We start from the raw sequence: 26,022 nt of genomic DNA, 5'->3' as shown, positions 1-26,022 counted from the left end.
GTGGAAAGAGGTGAAAAATGCAACTAGCGATGCCTCAAAACTCGCGGACAGAGAAATCCACTTCATCAGCGCCCCTGCCACAGGACTCAATATCCATCCCCTCCACCACTGGTGCACTGTGTCTGCAGTATGTATGGTCTCCAAGATGACCACGGTCAGGCCGTGTGGAGTCAAGGGCCAGGCAGCAGAATGGATGGAAAGATCGCTACAAACTTCCCTTGACTCCAATCCTCTGATTTCTGTTATGTATCCATCTTTCCATCCATTCTGCTGCCGGGCCCTTCATTCCACACGGCCTGACCTGGGTCATCTTGTAGATCTTACATACTGTTTATGGATAGCAAGCTGGTCACAAAACAGAAAACAGAGAGTAGGGGTTGGGAGCAGCTACTCAGATGGCAAAAGTTGGGAAGTGGTGTTCCACAGGGATCGGTGCTGGGATCACTGTTGTTCACCATTTACAGAAACGATTTGGACTCGGGAATCAGAAGAACAATTTCAAAATTTGTCGATGATACCAAATTGGGAGGTAGAGTTAATACTGAGGAAGACAAAATGCAAGAAGATATTAATACATTTCAGAATGGGCGTGTAATTGGCAAATGAATTTCACTGTAGATCAGTGTGAGGTGGTGTGTTAATGAATTTCACTATAGATCAGTGTGAGGTGGTGTGTTAATGAATTTCATTATAGATCAGTGTGAGGCGGTGTGTTAATGAATTTCACAATAGATCAGTGTGAGGTGGTGTGTTAATTAATTTCACTATAGATCAGTGTGAGATGGTGTGTTTTGGTGGGAAGAATAAGGACGCCACACACTACTTGGACAAGGGGTGAAATTGGGTTGCTTTGTGCCTCCCGTGATATTCAGCGGGAGGTTAGCGGTGGCGGTAGACAGTAGCACCCCGCAGCACTGCACCGCTGGCAATGACATCATCGCCATGTGCAGCACCCCGGCTGCAACCTTGGGTTGCGACCCCTGACCTATCGCCGGACGATATGTCCGACAGGGTCATTGGTTGTTCCTGCAGCCATGGCGGTGCCACTTAAAGGGCAGGTGTCGAGTGGCAACTTTTTATTTTGGCCGACTGCCAGCACCTGCCCCCTTCCCCTTTCTTCTTTGGGGTGCCGGCCGCGATCGCTCAGCCCGGCGCTCCTCTTGATCCGACACCCCACTCCCCGGTGGTCCTGCAGGGCCCCGGTGTGCGCAGTGCTAGGCTCCTCCCCGTTAATCAGGGAGGGAGGTCTGCTATGACGCAGTGCTATGTGCCGACGGGCGTGGCGCTGTTACACGAAATGCCGGGAAATTCACTGGTCGCGCCTCAAGAGGGAGGGGAGCGCTTCCAGTAGCACCCCACCTCCTGCCTGGGGCGCTACCACTGAATTTAATGCACAGGGACACTAACTTTTTTGGGGGGGCTAAAATTAGCCCCGGTGACCTTAGCGAACCAAAGGGGGCACCACCGAATTTCCCCCTAAGAGTCTAAATGGGCTGGAGGAGCAGAGGGTTCCAGGGATACAGATACACAAATCACTAAAACTAGCAACACAGGTTAATAAGGCCATTAAACAAAAAGCACTGAGTACATTCCTAAAGGAGCCTTCTGTTCCTTGCCTAGGAGCTCTGAACCATGGCAGAGAGCGGCTGGGACACGTTTCTCACACGCCTCGAGATTAACCCGCATGGCAACTTTGTTGTCAGTGAAGAGAGAGAAGAAAGACCAAAGTGCCATTTGCCCCTCTCAGTGTGGCCCTGAAGGACTGTGTCCAGGCTGGAGTTCTGTTCCCGCCGTACGATCCTCCCCCAGATTGTCCTTTCTGAGCTCCAGCCAGGTGATGCTAAACACTCAGGTGGGAAAGAAGAAAATCTACAACAATGTGTTTAAAACAAAGCTGGTTTACTTGACATCTATCCAGAATATTAAACTCCAGCCCAGTTATAGGGGTTATTAACATCAGCAGAAACAAACCCCAACTGTCAGAGTGAACATGGTTCAGTCCTGGATGTGATTAACAACAGTAATAACAGCAGAATCCAACCCCTGCAGTCACTTGTGAACTCGCTGGTGTGTCAGCAGGTTGGATGACTGAGAGAATCCCTTCCCACACACGGAGCAGGTGAACGGCCATGCCCCATTGTGAACTTGCTGGTGTGTCAGCAGTTTGGATGCCAGCGTGAATCCCTTCCCACACTCAGAGCAGGTGAACGGCCTCTCCACAGTGTGAACTTGTTGGTGTGCCAGCAGGGTGGATGACTGAGTGAATCCCTTCCCTCACACGGAGCAAGTGAACGGCCTCTTCCCAGTGTGAGTGCGCTGGTGTACCGTGAGCTCAGATGATCGCCTGAACCCAGTCCCGCAGTGAGAGCATCTGAACGGTCTCTCATCAGTGTGAACACGTCGATGGCATGTCAGTTCCCTGGAACTTTTAAAGCACTTCCCACAGTGCGAGCAATTAAAAGGTCTCTCATCAGTGTGAACTCGCTGGTGATTCAGCAGGTTGGATGAATTAGTGAATCCCTTCCCACACTCAGCAGGTGAACGGCCTCTCCCCAGTGTGAACTCGCTGATGATTCAGCAGGTTGGATGACTGAGTGAATCCCTTCCCACACTCAGAGCAGGTGAACGGCCTCTCCCCAGTGTGAACACGCTGGTGTGTCAGTAAGTGGGATGACCGAGTGAATCCCTTCCCACACTCAGAGCAGGTGAACGGCCTCTCCCCGGTGTGAATACGCTGGTGTGTCAGTAGGTGGGATGACTGAATGAATCCCTTCCCACATTCAGAGCAGGTGAACCCCCTCTCTCCAGTGTGAACATGTTGGTGTGTCAGTAGGTGAGATGAAATAGTGAATCCCTTCCCACACTCAGAGCAGGTGAACGGCCTCTCCCCAGTGTGAACACGCTGGTGTATCAGCAGGTTGGATGACTGAGTGAATCCCTTCCCACACTCAGAGCAGGTGAACGGCCTCTCCCCGGTGTGAACACGCTTGTGTATCAGCAAGTTGGATGACTGAGCGAATCCCTTCCCACACACAGGGCAGGTGAACGGTCTCTCTCCAGTGTGAACACGCTGGTGTGTCAGTAGCTGAGATGAAATAGTGAATCCCTTCCCACACTCAGAGCAGGTGAACGGCCTCTCCCCGGTGTGAACACGCTGGTGTATCAGCAAGTTGGATGCCCGAGTGAATCCCTTCCCACACTCAGAGCAGGTGAACGGCCTCTCCCCGGTGTGAATGCGCTTGTGTGTCGATAGGCCAGAGGGGTGACTGAAGCCTCGTCCACACACAGAACACGTGTACGGTTTCTCCCCGCTGTGAACGGTGCTTTTTGCTTCCATGTTCAGAGGCCGATGATATTCAGATCCGATGAGTCGAGTGACTGTCAGATCTTGACGTGATGTTTGGTTTGAGTTTCCTGTCTGTAAATCCTCCCCTTCCAGTGCGCTGTAAAATTAATTTAAAACAGGAAGCGTGAGAGACAACCCACAAGAAAACAAAGGCAGGTTGTGAAATTGAGCTCAATGAATCTGGTCAATTGTGGGGCCGGCACTAGAAAAAAGTGACCATGAAAGCTGCCGGATTGACATAAAAACCCAACTGTTTCACTGATGTCCTTCAGGGGAGGGAATCCGCCAACTGGTCTGGGCCTACACAAGACTCTGGCCTCTATGGGAGGAGAGAGAGAGAGAGAGAGAGAGAGGTGGGAGTGGGAGGGGGAGGGGGCGAAGGAAAGGAACTTTATACATCTGCAACTCGACCAGAACTTTGACAGAACATCTCTAATCCGCAACCTCCACCACCTAGAAGGACAAGGGCAGCTGTTGTATGGGAGCACCATCACCTCCAAGTTCCCCTCCAAGTCACACATCATCCTGACTCAGATATATTCATCGTTGCTGGGTCATAATCCTGGAACTCCTTACCGAACAACATTGTGGGAATACCTTCACCACACGGACTGCAGCGGTTCAAGAAGGTGACTCACCACCCCCTTCTCAACGGGAAACTGGGGATTGGCAATATTTGCTGCTCTTGCGAGCTACGCCCACATCCCAAGAATGAATTAAAACAAATCTGTAGATGTAAACTGGATTAAAAGCCTGTACAGAAATACTTGTTCCTAAAACAATACTCTTTTACATTGTACAGACAGTGTCTGTGTAACAACCTAATCTCCCCTAGAATCCACCTCCCTTGACAGTCTCACATTGGAAATTGTTGGGTCCTCCTGGGCTCAGAAGTACTGGCGGTTAAACCCAGCAGCTTCTCCTCCATCTCCACTCCAGCTCAAACTGAAGCATAGAAACATACAAACATAGAAACATAGGAGATAGGAGCAGGAGTAGGCTATTCAGCCCCTGAAGCCTGCTCTGCCATTCAATGCGATCATGGCAGATTATCCAAATTCAGTACCCGGTCCCTGCTTTCTCCCCATACCCCTTGATCCCTTTAGCTTTAAGAAATATATCCAACTCCTTCTTGAATATATTTAATGCATTGGCCTCTACTGCCTTCTGTGGTAGAGAATTCCACAGGTTCACCACTCCCTGGGTGAAGAAATTCCTCCTCATTTCTGTCCTAAATGGCTTACCCCTTATCCTTAGACTGTGACCCCTGGTTCTGGACTCCCCGACCATCGGGAACATCCTTCCTGCATCTAGTCTGTCCAGTCCTGTCAGAATTTTATAAGTTTCAATGAGATCCCCTCTCATTCTTCTAAACTCCAGCGAGTACAAGCCCAATTGTCCCAATCTCTCCTCATATGTCATTCCTGCCATCCCAGGTATCAGCCTGGTGAATCTTCGTTGAACTCCTTCCATGGCAAGAACATCCTTCCTCAGATAAGGTGACCAAAACTGCACACAATACTCAAGATGTGGTCTCACCAAGGCCCTGTACAACTGCAGCAAGACATCCTTGTTCCTGTACTCAAACCCTCTCGCTACAAAGGCCAACATACCATTTGCCTTCTTAACCGCCTGCTGCACCTGCATGCTTACCTTCAGCGACTGGTGCACAAGGACACCCAGGTCTCGTTGCACTTCCCCTTCTCCCAATCTATTGCCATTCAGATAATAATCTGCCTTCCTGCTTTTGCCACCAAAGTGGATAACCTCACATTTATCCACGTTATATTGCATCTGCCATGCTTCTGCCCAATCACCCAACCTGTCCAAATCATCCTGTAGTTTCTCAGCATCCTCCTCACAGCACACACGCCCACCCAGCTTTGTGTTGTCTGCAAATTTGGAGATATTACATCTAGTTCCCTTGTCTAGATCATTAATATATATTGTGAATAGCTGGGGTCCAAGGACCGACCCCTGCGGTACCCCACTAGTCACTGCCTGCCACTTGGAAAAAGACCCGTTTATTCCAGCTCTTTGCTTTCTGTCTGCCAACCAGTTCTCTATTCAAGCCAATACCTTGCCCCCAATCCCATGTGCCTTAACTTTACACACTAATCTCTCATGTGGGACCTTATCGAAAGCCTTCTGAAAGTCCAAATACACAACATCCACTGGTTCTCCCTTATCTATTTTACTAGTTACATCCTCAACAATGAAGCAATAAAAAGACCTACACTGGCGGCCAGGGACCTACCTTCCGTCAGCCTGCAATAAAAATCTTCCCCACAGCCGCTGACTAATGGCGGTCGCCACACCCAGAATTCCACGCGTCCCAGAAACCGCTCTATCCAATGCGCTGATTTCCCCGCTGAGAGTGCGCACGCTCCCCGGGGCCGCGGGCCATTCTGGGAGTCTCGCTCCTGTCCTTTTCCCGAGTTGGACTCGGTGGAACGAGCTGAAGAAACCGGGAAGGGGCGGCTCGGATGGGGGAGGCGCTGCACCCTGGGTTTCCTGGTGCCGGGGCCCTGGCCGCACGTCCGCCGGGCCCGGCCGCTCTGATTCTGATTGAGTTTTTGATGAGGTAACAGAGAGGGTTGATGAGGGCAATGTGGTTAACGTGGTGTACATGGATTTCCAAAAGGCGTTCGACAAGTGCCACATAATAGGCTTGCCAGCAAAGTTGAAGCCCATGGAATAAAAGGGACAGTGGCAGCATGGATACGAAATTGGCAAAGTGACAGGAAACAGAGAGCAGTGGTGAACGGTTGTTTTTCGGACTGGAGGAAGGTATACAGTGGTGTTCCCCAGGGGTCGGCACTAGGACCACTGCTTTACTTGAGATATATTAATGACTTAGACTTGGGTGTACAGGGCACAATTTCAAAATTTGCAGATGACACAAAACGTGGAAGTAAAGTGAACAGTGAGGAGGATAGTGATAGATTTCAAGAAGACATAGACAGGCTGGTGGACTGGGCGGTCATGTGGCAGATGAAATTTAACGCAGAAAAGTGCAAAGTGATACATTTTGGCAGGAAGAACCAAGTGAGGCAATATAAACTAAAGGGTACAATTCTAAAGTGTGTGCATGAACAGAGAGACCTGGGGGTATGTGTGAACAAATCGTTGAAGGTGGCAGGGCAGGTTGAGAAAGTGGTTAAAAAAGCATACGGGATCCTGGGCTTAATAAATAGAGGCAGAGAGTCCAAAAGCAAGGAGGTTATGATCAACCTTTATAAAACACTGGTTCGGCCTCAACTGGTGAATTGTGTCCAATTCTGGGCACCGCACTTTAGGAAGGATGTGAAGGCCTTAGAGAGATTGCAGAAAAGATTTACCAGAATGGTTCCAGGGATAAGGGATGAGGGACTTCAGTTATGTGGATAGACTCAAGAAGCTGGGGTGGTTCTCCTAAGAGCAGAGAAGGTAGAGAGATTTGATGGAGGTGTTGAAAATCATGAGGGGTCTGGACAGAGTAGAAACTGTTCCCACTGGCGGAAGGGTCGAGAACCAGAGGACACAGATTTAAGGTGATTGGCAGAAGAACCAAAGGCGACATGAGGAAAAAAAAATTTATGCAGCGAGTGGTTAGGATCTGGAATGCACTGCCTGAAAGGGTGGTGGAGGCAGATTCAATCACCACTTTCAAAAGGGAATTACATAGAAACATAGAAGATAGGAGCAGGAGTAGGCCATTCGGCCCCTCGAGCCTGCTCCGCCATTCAATGAGATCATGGCTGATCATCCAAATTCAGTACCCTGTCCCTGTCTTCTCCCCATATCCCTTGATCCTTTTAGCCTTAAGAATATATCCAACTCTTTCTTGAATATATTTAATGAATTGGCCTCCACTGCTTTCTGTGGTAGAGAATTCCACAGGTTCACCACTCTCTGGGTGAAGAAATTCCTCATCTCTGTCCTAAATGGCTTACCCTTTATCCTTAGACTGTGACCCCTGGTTCTGGACTCCCTGACCATCGGGAACATCCTTCATGCATCTAGTCTGTCTAGTCCTGTTAGAATTTTATAAGTTTCAATGAGATCCCCTCTCATTCTTCTAAACTCCAGCGAGTATAAGCCCAATCAACCCAATCTCTCCTCATACGTCATTCCTGCAATCCCAGGTATCAGTCTGGTGAATCTTCACTGCACTCCCTCCATGGCAAGAACATCCTTCCTCAGATAAGGTGACCAAAACTGCACACAGTGCTCCAGGTGTGGTCTCACCAAGGCCCTGTACAACTGCAGCAAGACAACCTTGCTCCTGTACTCGAATCCTCTCACTATGAAGGCCAACATACCATTTGCCTTCTTAACCGCCTGCTGCACCTACATGCTTACCTTCAGCGGCTGGTGCACAAGGGCACCCAGGTCTCGTTGCACTTCCCCTTCTCCCAATCTATTGCTGTTCAGATAATAATCTGCCTTCCTGTTTTTACCACCAAAGTAGATTCAGAACAGATCTAGCAGCTCAGAATTAGGCATCCATGAGGTGCTGTGGGCCATCAGCAGCAGCCTGCATGGGCTCCAGAATCAATGTTGAGGACTCCCAGGGCCACTCCTTTCCGGACTGTACATCACTGTGCCACCACCCCTGGTGGATCTGTCCTGCTGGTGGAACAGAACATACCCAGAGATGGTGATGGAGGAATTTGGGACATTGGCTGAAGGGCAGAGGGAGCTTTACTCTGATTCTAACCCATGCTGTACCTGCCCTGGGAGTGTTTGATGGGACAGTGTAGAGGGAGCTTTACTCTGTGTCTAACCTGTGCTGGACCTGCCCTGGGAGTGTTTGATGGACAGTGTAGAGGGAGCTTTACTCCGTGTCTAACCCGTGCTGTACCTGCCCTGGGAGTGTTTGATGGGACAGTGTAGCGGGAGCTTTACTCTGTATCTAACCCGTGCTGTACCTGCCCTGGGAGTGTTTGATGGGACAGTGTAGAGGGAGCTTTACTCTGTATCTAACCCGGGCTGTACCTGCCCTGGGAGTGTTTGATGTGACAGTGTAGAGGGAGCTTTACTCTGTATCTAATCCTGTGCTGTACCTGCCCTGGGAGTGTTTGATGGGACAGTGTAGAGGGAGCTTTACTCTGTATCTAACCCGTGCTGTACCTGCCCTGGGAGTGTTTGATGGACAGTGCAGAGGGAGCTTTACTCTGTATCTAACCCGTGCTGTACCTGCCCTGCGAGTGTTTGATGGAACAGTGTAGAGGGAGCTTTACTCTGTATCTAACCCAGGCTGTACCTGCCCTGGGAGTGTTTGATGTGACAGTGTAGAGGGAGCTTTACTCTGTATCTAACCTGTGCTGTACCTGCCCGGGAGTGTTTGATGGGACAGTGTGGTGATTATTCTTGTTTTATAAGAAGCATTGTAATTGGTTGCCTGTTTCCTGCCTTGAGATATATGCTGTAAACTCATTGGTAGTTGATGTCATGTGATTTGTGGTGGCCATCTTAAATTCAGTTCTCTACAGCTTTGGTTGGGACTGGGTGTTGAAGATGTGCTGCTGGTTTTTTAAGGTTCATAAAGCCTAGGTTTGGAAAGGCAATCTACTCTTTATTTCAGAGAGTGTAGAGGGAGCTTTACTCTGTATCTAACCTGTGTTGTACCTGCCCTGGGAGTGTTCGATGGGACAGTGTAGAGGGGGCTTTACTCTGTATCTAACCCGTGCTGTACCTGCCCTGGGAGTGTTTGATGGGACAGTGTCGCGGGAGCTTTACTCTGTATCTAACCCGTGCTGTACCTGCCCTGGGAGTGTTTGATGGACAGTGTAGAGGGAGCTTTACTCTGTATCTAGCCCGTGCTGTACCTGCCCTGGGAGTGTGTGATGGGACAGTGTAGAGGGAGCTTTACTCTGTATCTAACCCGTGCTGTACCTGCCCTGGGAGTGTTTGCTGGGACGTGGAGGAATGAGAGGTGATCTCATTGAAACATAAGATTCTGAGGGGAATTGACAGGGTCGATGCTAAGAGGTTGTTTCCTCTGGCTGGAGAGTCTAGAAATAGGGGGCATAGTCTCAGGATAAGAGGTCGACCATTGAAGACAGAGATGAGGAGGCATTTCTTCACTCAGAGGGTTGTGAATCTTTGGAATTCTCTGCCCCAAAGGGCTGTGGATGCTGAATCATTGAGTATATTCAAAGCGGAGATAGATTTTTGGACTCTAGTGGAATCAAGGGATATGTGGATCAGGTGGGAAAGTGGAGTTGAGGTCGAAGGTCAGCCATGATCTTATTGAATGACGGAGCAGGCTCGAGGGGCCGTATGGCTGACTCCTGCTCCTAATTCTTATGTTCTTAAGCTGTCCACTGTGTTTTTTTAAAATTCACTCACAGGATGTGGGCATCGCCAGCAAGGCCAGTATTTATTGCCCATTTCTAATTGCCCTCGAAGGTGGTGGTGAGCCACCTTCTGGATACAACTGAGTGACTCGCTGGGCCATTTCAGAGGGCAGTTAAGAGTGAAGCACATTGCTGTGGGTCTGGAGTCACATATAGACCAGACAGGGTAAGGACGGCAGATTTCCTTCCCTGAAGGACGTTAGTGAACCAGATGAGTTTTTACCACAATCTGATAGTTTCATGGTCACCATCACTGATACAAACTTTTCATTCCAGATTTATTTAATGTTGTACTTCGTCCTTTTCTGGTGAATGAAACATTTTAAAACCTGAGCCAGTGTGTTGTGAGACAAAGAGCCTTGTGTCCAATGCGGGGAATAAAGGCCCACAGCCTCCCCTGGCCCTGAACAAGGGACTGGAGAAACTCGCTGCCCTGCGGATCAGACAATCAGCCGGCGCTAGTCCCGCCCCTCGGGCTCCCCGATTGGTTGGAGGACCCGCCGCCGGCTCGCTCCCTATTGGTCGGAAGCTCCCATCAATCAGGCCCTGGTCACGTGTCCCTGAGATCAAGTGTCCGTTCAACTGACGCTGCTCGGTCCGGGGCCTCGCGGACTCTCTGGTTTTTCTATTTCACTTTATTCTCTCCCGATCCACCCCTCCCCCCCACCCTGCGCGATTCTCCACCCAATCGGAGCGGAGAAAACTCACTTTGCATCACCGATCGTGACTCTGGAACCGACACCAAGGCCTTTCCCCGGAATGCCCCGCGCCGACAGGATCCGACCGCGCAGGCGCAGCTCCGAGTGGGGGAGGGGGTTGGTGTCCTCTGGGCATGCGCGGTTATTACCCTCGGCCCAAACCGCCGCTCCCTGTGCGCATGCGCGGACTATCGTCTGTCAATCAACCATCAGCCAGAAGAGGTCGCTGGTGAGACCAGTGAAGAAAGAAACACTTGCATTTCTATAGCGCCTTTCACCACCACCGGACGTCCCAAAGTGCTTTACAGCCAATGAAGTACTTTTGAAGTGTAGTCACTGTTGTAATGTAGGAAATGCGGCAGTCAAATAGCGCACAGCAAGCTCCCACAAACAGCAATGTGATAATGACCAGATAATCTATCTTTTTGTTAACTCGGTTTCTCTCTCTACGGATGTTGCCTGGCCTGCTGAGTGTTTCCAGCATTTCCTGTTGTTATTTCAGATTTCCAGCATCCGCAGTATTTTGCTATTATCCTTTTGTTAAATTGATTGAGGGATAAACATTGGCTAGGACACCGGGGATATTTCCCCTGCTCTTTCCCACATTACAACAGTGACTACATCTCAAAAGTACTTCATTGGCTGTAAAGCACTTCAAGACGTCTGCTGGTCATGAAAGCACTACATAAATGCAAGTCTTTCTCAAAATAGTGTCATGGGATCTTTTACATCCACCTGAGAGAGCAGACAGGGCCTCAGTTTAATGTCTCATCCGAAAGACGCCACCTCTGACAGTGCCTCAGCACTGCACTGGAGTGTCAGCCTGGATTTTTGTGCTCAAGTCTCTGGAGTGGGACTTGAACCCACAACCTTATGCCCCAGAGGCAAGAGTGCTACCATAGAGTCATAGATTTATACAGCACAGAAAGGGGCCCTTCGGCCCATCGTGTCCACGCCGGCCATCAAGCCCTGTCTATTCTAATCCCGTTTTCCAGCACTTGGTCCGTAGCCTTGTATGCTATGGCGTTTCAAGTGCTCATCTAAATGCTTCTTGAATGTTGTGAGGGTTCCTGCCTCTACCACCCTTTCAGGCAGTGAGTTCCAGATTCCAACCACCCTCTGGGTGAAAAAGCTTTTCCTCAAATCCCCTCTAAACCTCCTGCCCCTTACCTTGAAACTAAGCCCCCTGGTTATTGACCCCTCTACTAAGGGGAAGAGTTCCTTTCTATCTACTCTATCTGTGCCCCTCATAATTTTGTACACCTCAATCAGGTCCCCCCTCAGCCTTCTCTGCTCTAAGGAAAACAACCCCAGCCTGTCCAGTCTCTCTTCATAGCTGAAGCGCTCCAGCCCAGGTAACACCCTGGTGAATCTCCTCTGCACCCTCTCCAATGCAATCACATCCTTCCTATAGTGTGGCAACCAGAACTGCACACAGTATTCCAGCTGTGGCCTAACTAGCGTTTTGTATAGCTCCATCATAACCTCCCTGCTCTTGCCTTCATTAGCTGAGGCATAGAATATAAGTATCCCATATGCCTTCTTAACCACCCTATCTAGCTGTCCTGCTGCCCTCAGGGATCTATGTACATGCACACCAAGGTCCCTCTGATCCTCTGTCCTTCCTAGGGTTCTACCATTCATTGTGAATTCCCTTGTTAGTCCTCCCAAAATGCATCACCTCACACTTTTCAGGGTTAAATTCCATTTGCCACTGTGCTGCCCATCTAACCAACCCGTCTATATTCTCCTGTAGCCTGAGACTTTCCTCCTCGCTATTTACCACTCCACCAATTTTCATGTCATTTGCGAACTTACTGATCATACCTCCTACATTCATATCTAAATCATTAATGTACACGACAAACAGCAAAGGACCCAGACCCTGTGGTACACCACTGGACACAGGCTTCCAGTCACAAAAACAACCTTCGCCCATCACCCTTTGCCTCCTGCCACTAAGCCAATTTTGGATCCAATGTGCCAAATTGCCCTGGATCCCATGGGCTCTTACCTTCTTGACCAGTCTCCCATGTGGGACTTTGTCAAAAGCCTTCCTGAAGTCCATGTAGACTGCATCAACTGGACTGCCCTTCATCCACACACCTAGTCACCACCTCGAAAAATTCAATCAAATTGGTTGGACATGATCTCCCCGACAAAGCCATGCTGACTATCCTTGATTAATCCTTGCCTCTCCAAGTGGAGACTAATTCTGTCCCTCAGAATTTTTTCCGATAATTTCCCTACCACTGATGTTCGGCTCACTGGCCTGTAATTCCCTGGTTTATCCCTACTACTACCCTTCTTGAATAATGGTACTACGTTAGCTGTTCTCCAGTCCTCTGGCACCTCCCCTGTGGCCAGAGAGGTTCTGAAAATTTGTGTCAGAGCCCCTGCAATCTCCTCCCTTGCCTCACACAGCTGGCTGGGATACATCTCGTCTGGGCCTGGGGGTTTATCCACTTTTAAGCCCACTAAAACCACTAGTACCTCCTCCCTCTCAATACTAATTTGTTCAAGTATATCACAATCCCCCTGCCTGATTTCTATGCCTGCATCGTCCTTCTCCATAGTGAACACAGATGCAAAATATTAATTTAAAACCTCACCTACATCTTCTGGCTCTACACACAGCTTGCCACTTTGGTCCCTAATGGGCTCTACTCTTTCCCTGGTTATCCTCTAGCCCTTAATATAATAAAACACCTTGGGATTTTCCTTTATTTTGCCTGCCAGTGTTTTTTCATGACCTCTCTTCGTTCTGCTAAATTTCTTTAAGTACCCCCCTGCACTTTCTATACTCCTCTAGGGCTTCCACTGTTTTTAGTCCTTTGTATCTGCCAAAAGCCTCCCTTTTTTCCCTAAACCATTCTTGTATGTCTCTTGACATCCAGGGTTCCCTGGGCTTGTTGGTCCCACCCTTGACCTTTACGGGAACATGTTGGCGTTGTACTCTCTCTATTTCCTTTCTGAAAGACTCCCACTGCTCTGATGTGGATTTTCCTACAAGTAACTGATCCCAGTCCACTTTGGCAGATCCTGCCTTATCATATTAAAATCGGGATTCCCCCAATTTAGAACCTTTATTTCCGGTCCATCTTTGTCCTTTTCCATAACTACTTTAAATCTCACCGAATTATGGTCACGGTCACCAAAATGCTCTCCTACTAACCCTTCTACCACTTGCCCTGCTACATTCCCTCGAATTAGGTCCAGTACCGCCCCCTCTCTTGTAGGACTTTCAACATGTTGGCTGAAAAAGCTCTTCTAGATGCACTTTAAGAATTCCAAACCCTCTAAGCCTTTCACACTCTGACTATCCCAGTTAATATTGGGGGAAGTTGAAATCATCAACAATTATTACCCTATTATTTCTACACTTCTCGGAGATTTGCCTACATATCTGTTCCTCTATCTCCCCCTTACTGTTTGGGAGCCTATAGTACACTCCCAGCAAAGTGCTTGCCCCCTTTTAGTTTTTAACTTCTACTCATATGGCCTCATTAGAGGAACCTGCTAAGGTATCATCCCTCCTTACAGCAGAAATTGACTCCTTGATTAATATTACTCACCTGATTTTTGGTCAACTTTTGGAGTATTCACGTTTAATAAATCTCCGGCAGAAGGAGTCGCTTCACTTGTACTGGTTACATAAGTACATAAGAAATAGGAGCAGGAGTAGGCCAATCGGCCCCTCGAGCCTGCTCCGCCATTCAATAAGATCATGGCTGATCTGATCCTAACCTCAAATCTACTTTCACTCTCCATCCCACCCAAACCCATGTGATCTCCCGGGAGAGGCGAAAAACCAGATAAAAAACCCAATGACCAATTTGGGAGAAAAAATCTGGGAAATTCCTCTCCGACCCCTCTAGGCGATCGAAACTCGTCCAGGAGATCACTCTGTCCCTGTATTTCCTGCAGTACTTACCTTCTGTAAGAGGTGATCTCCACCCCAGCCAGGAACAGGCCCAATTTACTCTTGAAGGACTCCTAGCTCGCAGCCTGTTCCCGAGGTCTCCACTAATCCCTGTGAATAGAACCATCTCCTGAAATCTAACACAGAATTAGAACACAAGAAGTAGGAGCAGAACCAGGCTACACGGCCCCTGGGCTCGCTCCGCCACCCACAGGGCCATGACCATTCCGAACCTAGCCTCATGTCCGATTTCCTGCCCGCTCCCTGTAACCCCTAATTCCCCTTACTTCTAGGAAACTGTCTATTTCTGCTTTAAATTTATTTAATGATGTAGCTTCCACAGCTTTCTGGGGCAGCAAATTCCAAGACCTACCACCCTCAGTGAAGAAGTTTCTCTTCATCTCAGAGTTCCTGGGGCCTGATCACCTTCCGCAGGAGCAGGGCCTTGACCCTGACTTTGTTCACTTGTACCGGTTCCTGGGACCTGATCACCTTCCTCAGGAGCAGGGCATTGAATCTGACTTTGTTCACTTGTACCGGTTCCTGATCACCTTCCCCAGGAGCAGGGCCTTGATTCTGCGGGTGTATTATTGCACCGCTTGGTTTACTTAAGAGCCCCACCAGGGCAAGGGCCGGGGGGGCCGGAGGGCCCGGGGGCGAGTGCGGGAGTGTCCATCTCCAGGACCAGTGTGTATCTGAGTCAATGGGACTCTCTGACCTTTCTCCCCAGTCCATCTCCAGGACCAGTGTGTATCTGAGTCAATGGGACTCTCTCTGACCTTTCTCCCTAGTCCATCTCCAGGACCAGTGTGTATCTGAGTCAATGGGACTCTCTGACCTTTCTCCCCAGTCCATCTCCAGGACCAGTGTGTATCTGAGTCAATGGGACTCTCTCTGACCTTTCTCCCCAGTCCATCTCCAGGACCAGTGTGTATCTGAGTCAATGGGACTCTCTCTGACCTTTCTCCCCAGTCCATCTCCAGGACCAGTGTGTATCTGATTCAATGGGACTCTCTGACCTTTCTCCCCAGTCGATCTCTGGAAGCTCTTTGAATCGGAAGGGTTCTCTCTGGTTGGTGCTCACAATCCTGTGCTGGTTCACCTGCTGTTGTTCCTCAGTCTACAATCCCTGTTTACTTCGAGCTGAGCACCTTCCTCCATCACACCATCATTCACCGGGAGATCTAACTGTGGCAAAGCAGAAAATAAGAACAATATTGAAAGCGTGAAATAATGTAATGTAGACTTTTAATCTGCTTACTAATAATTCAATTTCAAGGCCGAGTATTTGTTTGATTTTGTCCCTTTCCTCAGATCCCCAGTTGCGGGGCTGTGTGTTTAGTTTGGAGATTTTCCTCAGATCCCCAGTTGCGGGGCTGTGTATTTAGTTTGGAGATTTTCCTCAGATCCCCAGTTGCGGGGCTGTGTGTTTAGTTTGGGGATTTTCCTCAGATCCCGTTGCGGGGCTGTGTGTTTAGTTTGGAGATTTTCTGTAGTGTCCGTGTGTAGATAAAGACACTGAAGACAGGAGTTGGTTCATAGGTATTTACTAAGCAAGTCTGGGGGGGGGGGGTGGGGGGGGGGGGTTCTAAAGGATATACACAATACACAGGCTTATATAGCCCAAGTGGCAATTACTGGCATTACGCACACCTGGGGCTCTGAAAGGCACATATACCACAATTCCTCCCCTTCTAGCTAACTAGTACATCATATTTTAAGTAATTATTAATTACATGTTATATGCAAAATAATATACATTGCTGTATTAATTAATTATAAGTTAGTCTCTCAGGAGGCTTCCTGACTCGGTCCGGATAACGCCTCGGGGGTGTAGTAGTTTCTGGTGGTGTAGTAGGTTCTTCTGGCAAGGCTGATTCGGCTTGAAGGCCAGTGTTGGGTTCATCGGGCTCCAGTATCACCAGATCGGAGGTAGATATGGGTATCTCTACTTCATCGTTAGATGTATAGAGTGGTGGTGTAGGTTGTCCCTTTTCGGATGACTTGATCAGCATGGCGCCTTATTATGCTGTCTCCGATGTCCACGGTATACATCAGTGGTCCTAATCGTGTGCAGATAGTTCCAGGCTGCCATTTCTCGGTACGGTAGTCCCGGGCCAAAACCGGTTGGCCTATCTGGAAGGCCCTAGTTGGCCTTTCATTCATGCCCTGAAACTGCCGGTTCTCCACGTCCCTTTGGATGTTGGGCTTGACCAAATCCAGCTGGCATCGTAGGTTTCTATTGTAGAACATCATGGCGGGAGTTTGGTTAGTAACCATATGCGTTGCAGTCCTATATGCAAATAAGAAGTTATCCACCTTGTGCTGAAGTTTTATGTCTTCATTACCCATGGCCTTGATGGCCTTCTTGAAGGTCTGGACAAACCTTCAGCCAATCCATTGGTGGCGGGATGGTATGGGGCGGACGTGTAGTGCTTTACCCCATTGTTCTTTAAGAACTTTCTGAATTCTTCGGACATAAATTGCGGTCCATTATCAGAACATATCTGCTCCGGCAGCCCATTCCTGGCAAATATGGTCCTTAATACTGTGATGGTTTTTTCCGTGGTGGTGGAGGACATCTTTATTACCTCCGGCCACTTGGAGTGTGCATCAACTGCGATTAAGAACATTGAGTCCATAAATGGACCAGCAAAGTCGATGTGCACCCTTTGCCAGGGAGATGAGGGCCACTCCCATGGATGTAGAGGGGCCTGTGGCGGAGCATTTTGGACCTTCTGGCATCCTAGGCAGCTCTTGGTCATGTCTTCGATGTCTCCATCGATACCTGGCCACCATACAAACGCCCTAGCTAGGTTCTTCATTTTCACTCCACCCAGATGCCCCTCGTGAAGCTCCTTTAGCACTTTATCCTGGAGTTTGGGTGGAATCACCACTCTGGATCCACACATCAAGGTTCCTCGGCACACTGACAGCTGCTCTCTTCTTTGCGAGAATGCTGGCAACAGTGGTTTGCCATGTGCTAGCCATCCCTTCACTGTTAGATCGTAGACCCATGAGAGAGTAGGGTCATTTCTTGTCTCCCTTTCAATAGCAGAATTTGTCACCGGTAGACATGCCACTATGGTAGAGTGGAATATCTCTACTGGGTCTACTGTAGGTGCCTCTTCTATCGTTGGCAACGGTAGGCGTGATAAACCGTCAGCATTCCCATGCTGTTTTGACCCTTTGTATTCAATGTTGTATTGGTGTGCCCCTAGAAAAAGGGACCACCTCTGTAGTCTTTGTGCCGTCATAATGGGGACACCTTTTTTAGGGTTGAATATGGAGATGAGGGGTTGATGGTCAGTCAGCAAGGTAAATTTTTGTCCGTGTAGGTAATGGTTGAATTTCTTCACTCCCCATACCAGGCTGAGTGCTTCCCTGTCTATCTGGGCATAGTTACGCTCAGCTGAGTTCAATGAGCGTGACGCAAAAGCTATCGGCCGTTCCGAGCCATCAGGGAATCTATGGGACAATACCGCTCCTATGCCGTAAGGGGATGCATCGCACGCCAGTCTGATTGGTAATGATGGGTTGTAATGAGCCAAAATTTTCTCGGATGTGATTAAGTCTTTACATTTATGGAAGGCACGTTTACAGTCTTCGTTCCATTTCCAAATCACTCCTGTCTGTAGAAGATCATTAAGAGGGTGTAGAATAGTTGATAAGTTCGGTAAAAATTTATGATAGTAATTTATTAATCCCAGGAATGACCTTAATTGTGAAACATTTTCAGGTGCTGGGGCTTTTATAACTGCTTCAATTTTTTCAGGTGACTTATGCAACCCTTCCTTATTAATTATGTGGCCACAATATGATATGATTTTGGAAAAATTCGCACTTGGGGCGATTTGCTCGTAGGCCCCGTTCTTTCAGCCTAGTGAGCACCTGCTCCAAATTGGCAAGGTGCTCGTTGTCGTTTTCTCCTGTTATAAGGATGTCGTCTAGGTAGCATTGAGTCCCCGGAATCCCTTGCAGGACTTGCTCCATAGCTCTTTGCCAGATAGCTGGAGCTGATGCTATTCCAAAAACCAGTCGATTGTACTGGTACAGGCCTTTGTGTGTGTTTATTGTGAGATACTTTTTAGAGGTCTCCTCAACCTCCATCTGTAGATATGCCTGTGCCAAGTCAATTTTTGTGAAACGTTTCCCTCCGGATAGTGAGGCGAAAATATCTTCTATCCTCGGAAGAGGATACTGTACCGTGTGAAGGACCGGGTTTACAGTCACCTTAAAGTCCCCACAGATGCGAATTTTTTTCTGTTCCTCAGAGTTATTTTTCAATGTTTTTTTCATGACTGGAACGATGGGTGTTGCCCATTCGCTCCAATCTATTTTGGATAATACGCCTGCCTTTTCCAAATTCTTCAGCTCTGCCTCGACTGCCGGACGTATTGCGTATGGCACCGGTCTTGCCTTAAAAAATTTTGGAATTGCTGTATCTTCCACTTTTATTGAGGCGGTGATGCCTTTCAAGGTTCCTAGTTTCTCTTGAAACACTTCTTTGGCATTGGCCAAGATGTCTTTTAATCGTTCAGGTATGATGTCATCATTGTTTTTTTCCTTACTGGTCACCGTCAGTGCCTGAATGGAGTGCCAGTCTAAACGTATCTTCCTTATCCATTCACGTCCCAACAACGGTGGACCACCATCTTGTAGAATGTATAAATACAACTTCTGTATTTCTTTGCCGTTGTATACCACAGGCACCCTTATTTTTCCTTTGGGGTAGACTTTCTGCCCCGTATATGTTTTTAAGATAGTGGATGTGTCTTTTAGAGGTATATGCGAAAATAGCCTCTCGTAATCTCGTCGATTTATTACGGTTAGAGCTGATCCTGTATCTAGCTCCATTTTAACTGGGGACCCTGCTATTGTGAGGGTAACCCAAATGGTTTGGTAATCCTCTTTGGCAAGTACATTATGTAATTTGAGACAGCTTAGTCTCTTGTTTCCGGAGTCGCTATCGCTATTCTGGTCTTCGGAGCTACTGTCCGCCATCATTTGTACCTTCCTGTACTTTTCTTTATTGATTTTTTGTTTTCTGTCAGTGGATTTATTTTGTCCAGATTGGCATACCCGTGCAATGTGTCCAATCTTACCACATTGCCTGCATGCTTTGCCCTTGAACCAGCAGTCCCTCTGGTTATGGGTGGATCTGCTGCAGCGATAACATCTTCCGAACTCCTGTGTCATTTTATGGGTGCCGAAGTCCTGTGTCTCTTGTTGTATCTCTGCAGCTCCTTTTGCTGCTGCTTCGTATGATACAGCCATACTGAAAGCTTTGTCCAATGTTAAATCTTTTTCAGAAAGCAGTCTTTTTTGTGTTCCTTCACTTAAGAGACCGCAAACAAATTTGTCTCGAAGATAATCCGATAGTCCTGCTCCGAATTGGCAGTACTTTGATAGCTTTCTTAATTCGGTTTGGTAATCAGCGTTACTTTCATTCTTGTGTTGATTTCTCTTGAAGAACTTGAATCGTTCCGCTATCAGCAGCGGTGTTGGGTTTAAATGCTCCTGCAGGGTATCAACAATTTCTTTAAAAGTCTTGTCCTTTGGTTTGGCTGGAGTGATTAAATTTCGTAACAGCCCGTATGTCTTCGCGCCCATTAAGTTCAGAAGTACTGAAGCTTTTTTTTCATCTGTTATTCCATTTGCAGTGCAATAAACCTCTACTCTTTCCACGTATGTGGTCCAATCTTCTATTTTGCCATCAAAAGCCTCAATATTACCAGATTTAGGCATTTCAGAAAAGATATGGCGCTTCCCGCGCTTTTTTTTTCTCTCTGTAGCAACGATATGGTGCTTCCCGCGCTTTCCCGCCGCTGCTACCGATAACAACGCTGTTTATTCACTGTTGGAGACTCGTTCCCGACGGAGGTCTAAACGCTGACCTGCTTGCCGCGCCGGCCGTCTCTCGAGTGCACCCTCCCAGTCCGTTATTGCTTGCCTCCGATTTCGCTGCCTGTCTCAGCTGTAGAGCCCGCCGCTGGAGCTCCAGCCTGACGCCCAGGAAGGATTAGCGCAGTACCTGTCACCAGCTTGGCCAGCTGGTGAAACCACAGTTTCTCTTACTTCCTTGAGTCTTCTGGACACTGGAGGAATCGATGTCCTTGAGGTGCTGCCGAATTGCAGGTAAGTCCGTTTCCACTTCGTCGCCACTGTAGTGTCCGTGTAGGTAAAGACACTGAAGACAGGAGTTGGTTCATAGGTATTTACTAAGCAAGTCTGGGGAGGGTTTCTAAAGGATATACACAATACACAGGCTTATATAGCCCAAGTGGCAATTACCGGCATTACGCACACCTGGGGCTCTGAAAGGATATACACCATAATTGCTCTTAAAGGCACATACACCACATTTTCCTCAGATCCCCAGTTGCGGGGCTGTGTTCAATTTGGAGATTTTCCTCAGATCCCCAGTTGCGGGGCTGTGTGTTCAGTTTGGAGATTTTCCTCAGATCCCCAGTTGCGGGGCTGTGTGTTTAGTTTGGGGATTTCCTCAGATCCCCAGTTGCGGGGCTGTGTGTTCAGTTTGGAGATTTTCCTCAGATCCCCAGTCGCGGGGCTGTGTGTTTAGTTTGGAGATTTTCCTCAGATCCCCAGTGTAAAATTGCGGCCGCCTGAGACTCCCCCATTCTCACTGCTCTGGGCGGAAATGCACGATATTCTGTCCCAACTGACGATGAACCCACAGCGTCCTCCACCCCCGGACCAGCTGCTGTATTGCGAGCCGATTCACCTCATTCCCCGGGACCTGATGAACCCACTGCGCCCTCCACCCCCGGACCAGCCCCTGTATTGTGAGTTGGTTCAGCTGATTCCCCGGGACCTGATGAACCCACCGTGCCCTCCACCCTCGGACCAACCCATGTATTGAGCCGATTCAGCTCATTCCCCAGGACCTGATGAACCCACCGCGCCCTCCACGCCCGGACCAGCCCCTGTATTGTGAGCCGGTGCAGCTCATTCCCTGGGACATGATGAACCCACCGCGCCCTCCACCCCCGGACCAGCCCCTGCATTGTGAGCCGCTTCAGCTCATTCCCCGGGACCTGATGAACCCACCGCGCCCTCCACGCCCGGACCAGCCCCTGTATTGTGAGCCGGTGCAGCTCATTCCCTGGGACATGATGAACCCACCGCGCCCTCCACCCCCGGACCAGCCCCTGCATTGTGAGCCGCTTCAGCTCATTCCCCGGGACCTGATGAACCCACCGCGCCCTCCACCCCCGGACCAGCCCCTGTATTGTGAGCCGGTGCAGCTCATTCCCTGGGACATGATGAACCCACCGACCCCTCCACCCCCGGACCAGCCCCTGTATTGTGAGCCGGTTCAGCTCATTCCCCGGGACCTGATGACCCCACCGTGCCCTCCACCCCCGGAGCAGCCCCTGTATTGTGAGCCGGTTCAGCTCATTCCCCGGGACCTGATGAACCCACCACGCCCTTCAGCCCCGGACCAGCCCCTGTATTGTGAGTCGGTTCAGCTCATTCCCCGGGACCTGATGAACCCACCGCGCCCTCCAGCCCCAGACCAGCCGCTGTATTGTGAGCCGGTTCAGCTCATTCCCCGGGACCTGATGAACCCACCGCGCCCTCCAGCCCCAGACCAGCCGCTGTATTGTGAGCCGGTTCAGCTCATTCCCCGGGACCTGATGAACCCACCGCGCCCTCCACCCCCGGACCAGCCCCTGTATTGTGAGCCGGTTCAGCTCATTCCCCGGGACCTGATGAACCCACCGTGCCCTCCACCCCTGGACCAGCCCCTGTATTGTGAGCCGGTTCAGCTCATTCCCTGGGACCTGATGAACCCACCGCGCCCTCCACCCCCGGACCAGCCCCTGTATTGTGAGCCGGTTCAGCTCATTCCCCGGGACCTGATGAACCCACCGCGCCCTCCACCCCCGGACCAGCCCCTGTATAGTGAGCCGGTTCAGCTCATTCCCCGGGACCTGATGAACCCACCACGCCCTCCACCCTCGGACCAGCCCCTGTATAGTGAGCTGGTTCAGCTCATTCCCCGGGACCTGATGAACCCACCGCGCCCTCCACCCCCGGACCAGCCCCTGTATTGTGAGCCGGTTCAGCTCATTCCCCGGGACCTGATGAATCCACCGCGCCCTCCATCCCCGGACCAGCCCCTGTATTGTGAGCCGGTTCACCTCATTCCCCGGGACCTGATGAACCCACCGCGCCCTCCACCCCCGGACCGGCCCCTGTATTGTGAGCTGGTACAGCTCATTCCCCGGGACCTGATGAACCCACAGCGCCCTCCACCCCCGGAGCAGCCCCTGTATTGTGAGCCGGTTCAGCTCATTCCCCGGGACCTGATGAACCCACCGCGCCCTCCACCCTCGGACCAGCCCCTGTATAGTGAGCCGGTTCAGCTCATTCCCCGGGACCTGATGAACCCACCGCGCCCTCCACCCCCGGAGCAGCCCCTGTATTGTGAGCCGGTTCAGCTCATTCCCTGGGACCTGATGAACCCACCGCGCCCTCCAGCCCCGGAGCAGCCCCTGTATTGTGAGCCGGTTCAGCTCATTCCCCGGGACCTGATGAACCCACCGCGCCCTCCACCCCCGGACCAGCCCCTGCATTGTGAGATGGTTCAGCTCATTCCCCGGGACCTGATGAACCCACCGCGCCCTCCAGCCCCGGACCAGCCCCTGTATTGTGACCCGCTTCAGCTCATTCCCCGGGACCTGATGAACCCACCGCGCCCTCCACCCCCGGACCAGCCCCAGTATTGTGACCCGGTTCAGCTCATTCCCCGGGACATGATGAACGCACCGCGCCCTCCAGCCCCAGACCAGCCCCTGTATTGTGAGCCGGTTCAGCTCATTCCCCGGGACCTGATGAATCCACCGCGCCCTCCACCCCCGGACCAGTCCCTGTATTGTGATCTGGTTCAGCTCATTCCCCGGTTCCTGATGAACCCACCGCGCCCTCCACCCACGGACCAGCCCGTCTTGTGAGCTGGTTCAGCTCATTCCCCGGGACCTGATGAACCCACCGCGCCCTCCACCCCCGGACCAGCCCCTTTATTGTGACCCGGTTCAGCTCATTCCCCAGGACCTGATAAACCCACCGTGTCCTCCACCCCCGGACCAGCCCCTATATTGTGAGCCGGTTCAGCGCATTACCCGAGACCTGATGAACCCACCGCGCCCTCCACCCCCCGACCAGCCCCTGTATTGTGAGCCGGTTCAGCTCATTCCCCGGGACCTGATGAACCCACCGCGCCCTCCACCCTCGGACCAGCCCCTGTATTGTGAGCCGGTTCAGCGCATTACCCGGCACCTGATGAACCCACCGTGCCCTCCACCCCCGGACCAGCCCCTGCATTGTGAGCCGGTTCAGCTCATTCTCCGGGACCTGATGAACCCACCGCCCCCTCCAGCCCCGGACCAGCCCCTGTATTGTGAGTCGGTTCACCTCATTCCCTGGGACCTGATGAACCCACCGCGCCCTCCACCCCCGGACCAGCCCCTGTATTGTGAGCCAGTTCAGCTCATTCCCCGGGACCTGATGAACCCACCGCGCCCTCCAGCCCCGGACCAGCCCCTGTATTGTGAGCCGGTTCAGCTCATTCCCCGGGACCTGATGAACCCACCGCGCCCTCCACCCCCAGACCAGCCCCTGTATTGTGAGCCGGTTCAGCTCATTCCCCGGGACCTGATGAACCCACCGCGCCCTCCACCCCCGGACCAGCCCCTGTATTGTGAGCCGGTTCAGCTCATTCCCCGGGACCTGATGAACCCACCACGCCCTCCACCCCCGGACCAGCCCCTGTATTGTGAGCCGGTTCAGCTCATTCCCCGGGACCTGATGAATCCACCGCGCCCTCCACCCCCGGACCAGTCCCTGTATTGTGATCTGGTTCAGCTCATTCCCCGGTTCCTGATGAACCCACCGCGCCCTCCACCCCCGGACCAGCCCCTGTATTGTCAGCTGGTTCAGCGCATTACCCGGGACCTGATGAACCCACCGCGCCCTCCAGCCCCAGACCAGTATTGTGATCCGGTTCAGCTCATTCCCCGGGACCTGATGAACGCACCGCGCCCTCCACCCCCCGACCAGCCCCTGTATTGTGAGCCGGTTAAGCTCATTCCCCGGGACCTGATGAACCCACCGCGCCCTCCACCCCCGGACGAGCCCCTGTATTGTGAGCCGTTTCAGCTCATTCCCCGGGACCTGATGAACCCACCGTGCCCTCCACCCCCGGACCAGCCCCTGTATTGTGAGCCGGTTCAGCTCATTCCCCAGGACCTGATGAACCCACCGCGCCGTCCACCCCCGGACCAGCCGCTGTATTGCGAGCCGGTTTACCTCATTCCCTGGGACCCGATGAACCCACCGTGCCCTCCACCCCCGGACCAGCCCCTGTATTTTGAGCCGGTTCAGCTCATTCCCCGGGACCTGATGAACCCACCACGCCCTCCAGCCCCGGATCAGCCCCTGTATTGTGAGCCGGTTCAGCTCATTCCCCAGGACCTGATGAACCCACCGCGCCCTCCAACCCCGGACCAGCCCCGGTATTGTGAGCCGGTCCAGCTCATTCCCCGGGACCTGATGAACCCACCGCGTCCTCCACCCCCGGACCGGCCCCTGCATTGTGAGCCGGTTCAGCTCATTCCCCGGGACCTGCTGAACCCACCGCGCCCTCCACCCCCGGACCAGCCCCTGTATTGTCAGCCGGTGCAGCTCATTCCCCGGGACCTGATGAACCCACCGCGCCCTCCACCCCCGGACCAGCCTCTGTATTGTGAGTCGTTTCAGCTCATTCCCCGGGACCTGATGAACCCACCGCGCCCTCCACCCCCGGACCAGCCCTTGTATTGTGAGCCGGTTCAGCTCATTACCCGGGACCTGATGAACCCACCGTGCCCTCCATGCCCTCCACCCCCAGACCAGCCCCTGTATTGTGAGATGGTTCAGCTCATTCCCCGGGACCTGATGAACCCACCGCGCCCTCCATGCCCTCCACCCCCGGACCAGCCCCTGTATTGTGAGATGGTTCAGCTCAATCCCCGGGACCTGATGCTGACAGGAATCTCCCCTCCATTACAAACCGGTTCTGTTGCACTTTACCCTCCCTCCCTGTGATATAAAACATTAGAACTGAGACTTCCGCAATCTCACTCCTGTAGACGGAAATGCGCCATTTTCTGTGCGGAATTACTAACCGGAGCGGTGAGCCTCCCTCGCTGTGATCTGAACTCGGGGCTGAGCAGCCGCTGTCGGGCCGGATGTTGAATGCAGCCGACTTCTCTAAGTCACAGAGCGGGCCCTGTAACCCGGACAACCACCCTCTTTCTGACCCTCACTCACCGATCAACCGCGCCGCCCGACACTGCGCCTGCGCGGAACAAGAGATCGGCACTGCGCCTGCGCGGTGTCAAGGGAGCGGCAGTGCGCCTGCGCGGGGTGGCAGGGGAGCGGCACTGCGCCTGCGCGGGACAGCAGATGTGCTGCACTGCGCCTGCGCGGGACAGCCGGTGTGCTGCACTGCGCCTGCGCGGGACAGCAAGGGCGCGGCACTGCGCCTGCGCGGAAGGTGATACAGCACGAAAGGATCAGAAATAACAACAGAAAATGCTGGAAAAACTCAGCAGGTCAGGCAACATCCGTGGAGAGAAATTTGAGTTGACGTTTCGGGTTGGACCCCTCTTCAAAAGGGTCCAACCCGAAACGTCAACTCAAATT

The 26,022-nt window shown here is 51.4% G+C and overlaps 1 pseudogene across 1 annotated transcript; it reads right to left on the bottom strand.

The window, feature by feature from the left end:
• Positions 1–1,882: 1,882 nt before the first annotated feature.
• On the bottom strand, positions 1,883–25,684 carry LOC147093388 (uncharacterized; annotated as a pseudogene). Its single transcript, XR_015074700.1, has 3 exons — positions 25,503–25,684; positions 15,330–15,498; positions 1,883–3,443 (listed from the first exon to the last, which is right to left on the bottom strand). The product of XR_015074700.1 is annotated as an uncharacterized LOC147093388 (transcript).
• Positions 25,685–26,022: the final 338 nt, after the last annotated feature.

This window comes from Somniosus microcephalus, unplaced genomic scaffold (genome assembly GCF_052327205.1).
Source record: "Somniosus microcephalus isolate GS21.2 unplaced genomic scaffold, FLI_Smic_1.0 unresolved_chr1, whole genome shotgun sequence".
Taxonomy (NCBI): domain Eukaryota; kingdom Metazoa; phylum Chordata; class Chondrichthyes; order Squaliformes; family Somniosidae; genus Somniosus; species Somniosus microcephalus.
This window is presented reverse-complemented; position numbering and strand designations above follow the sequence as displayed.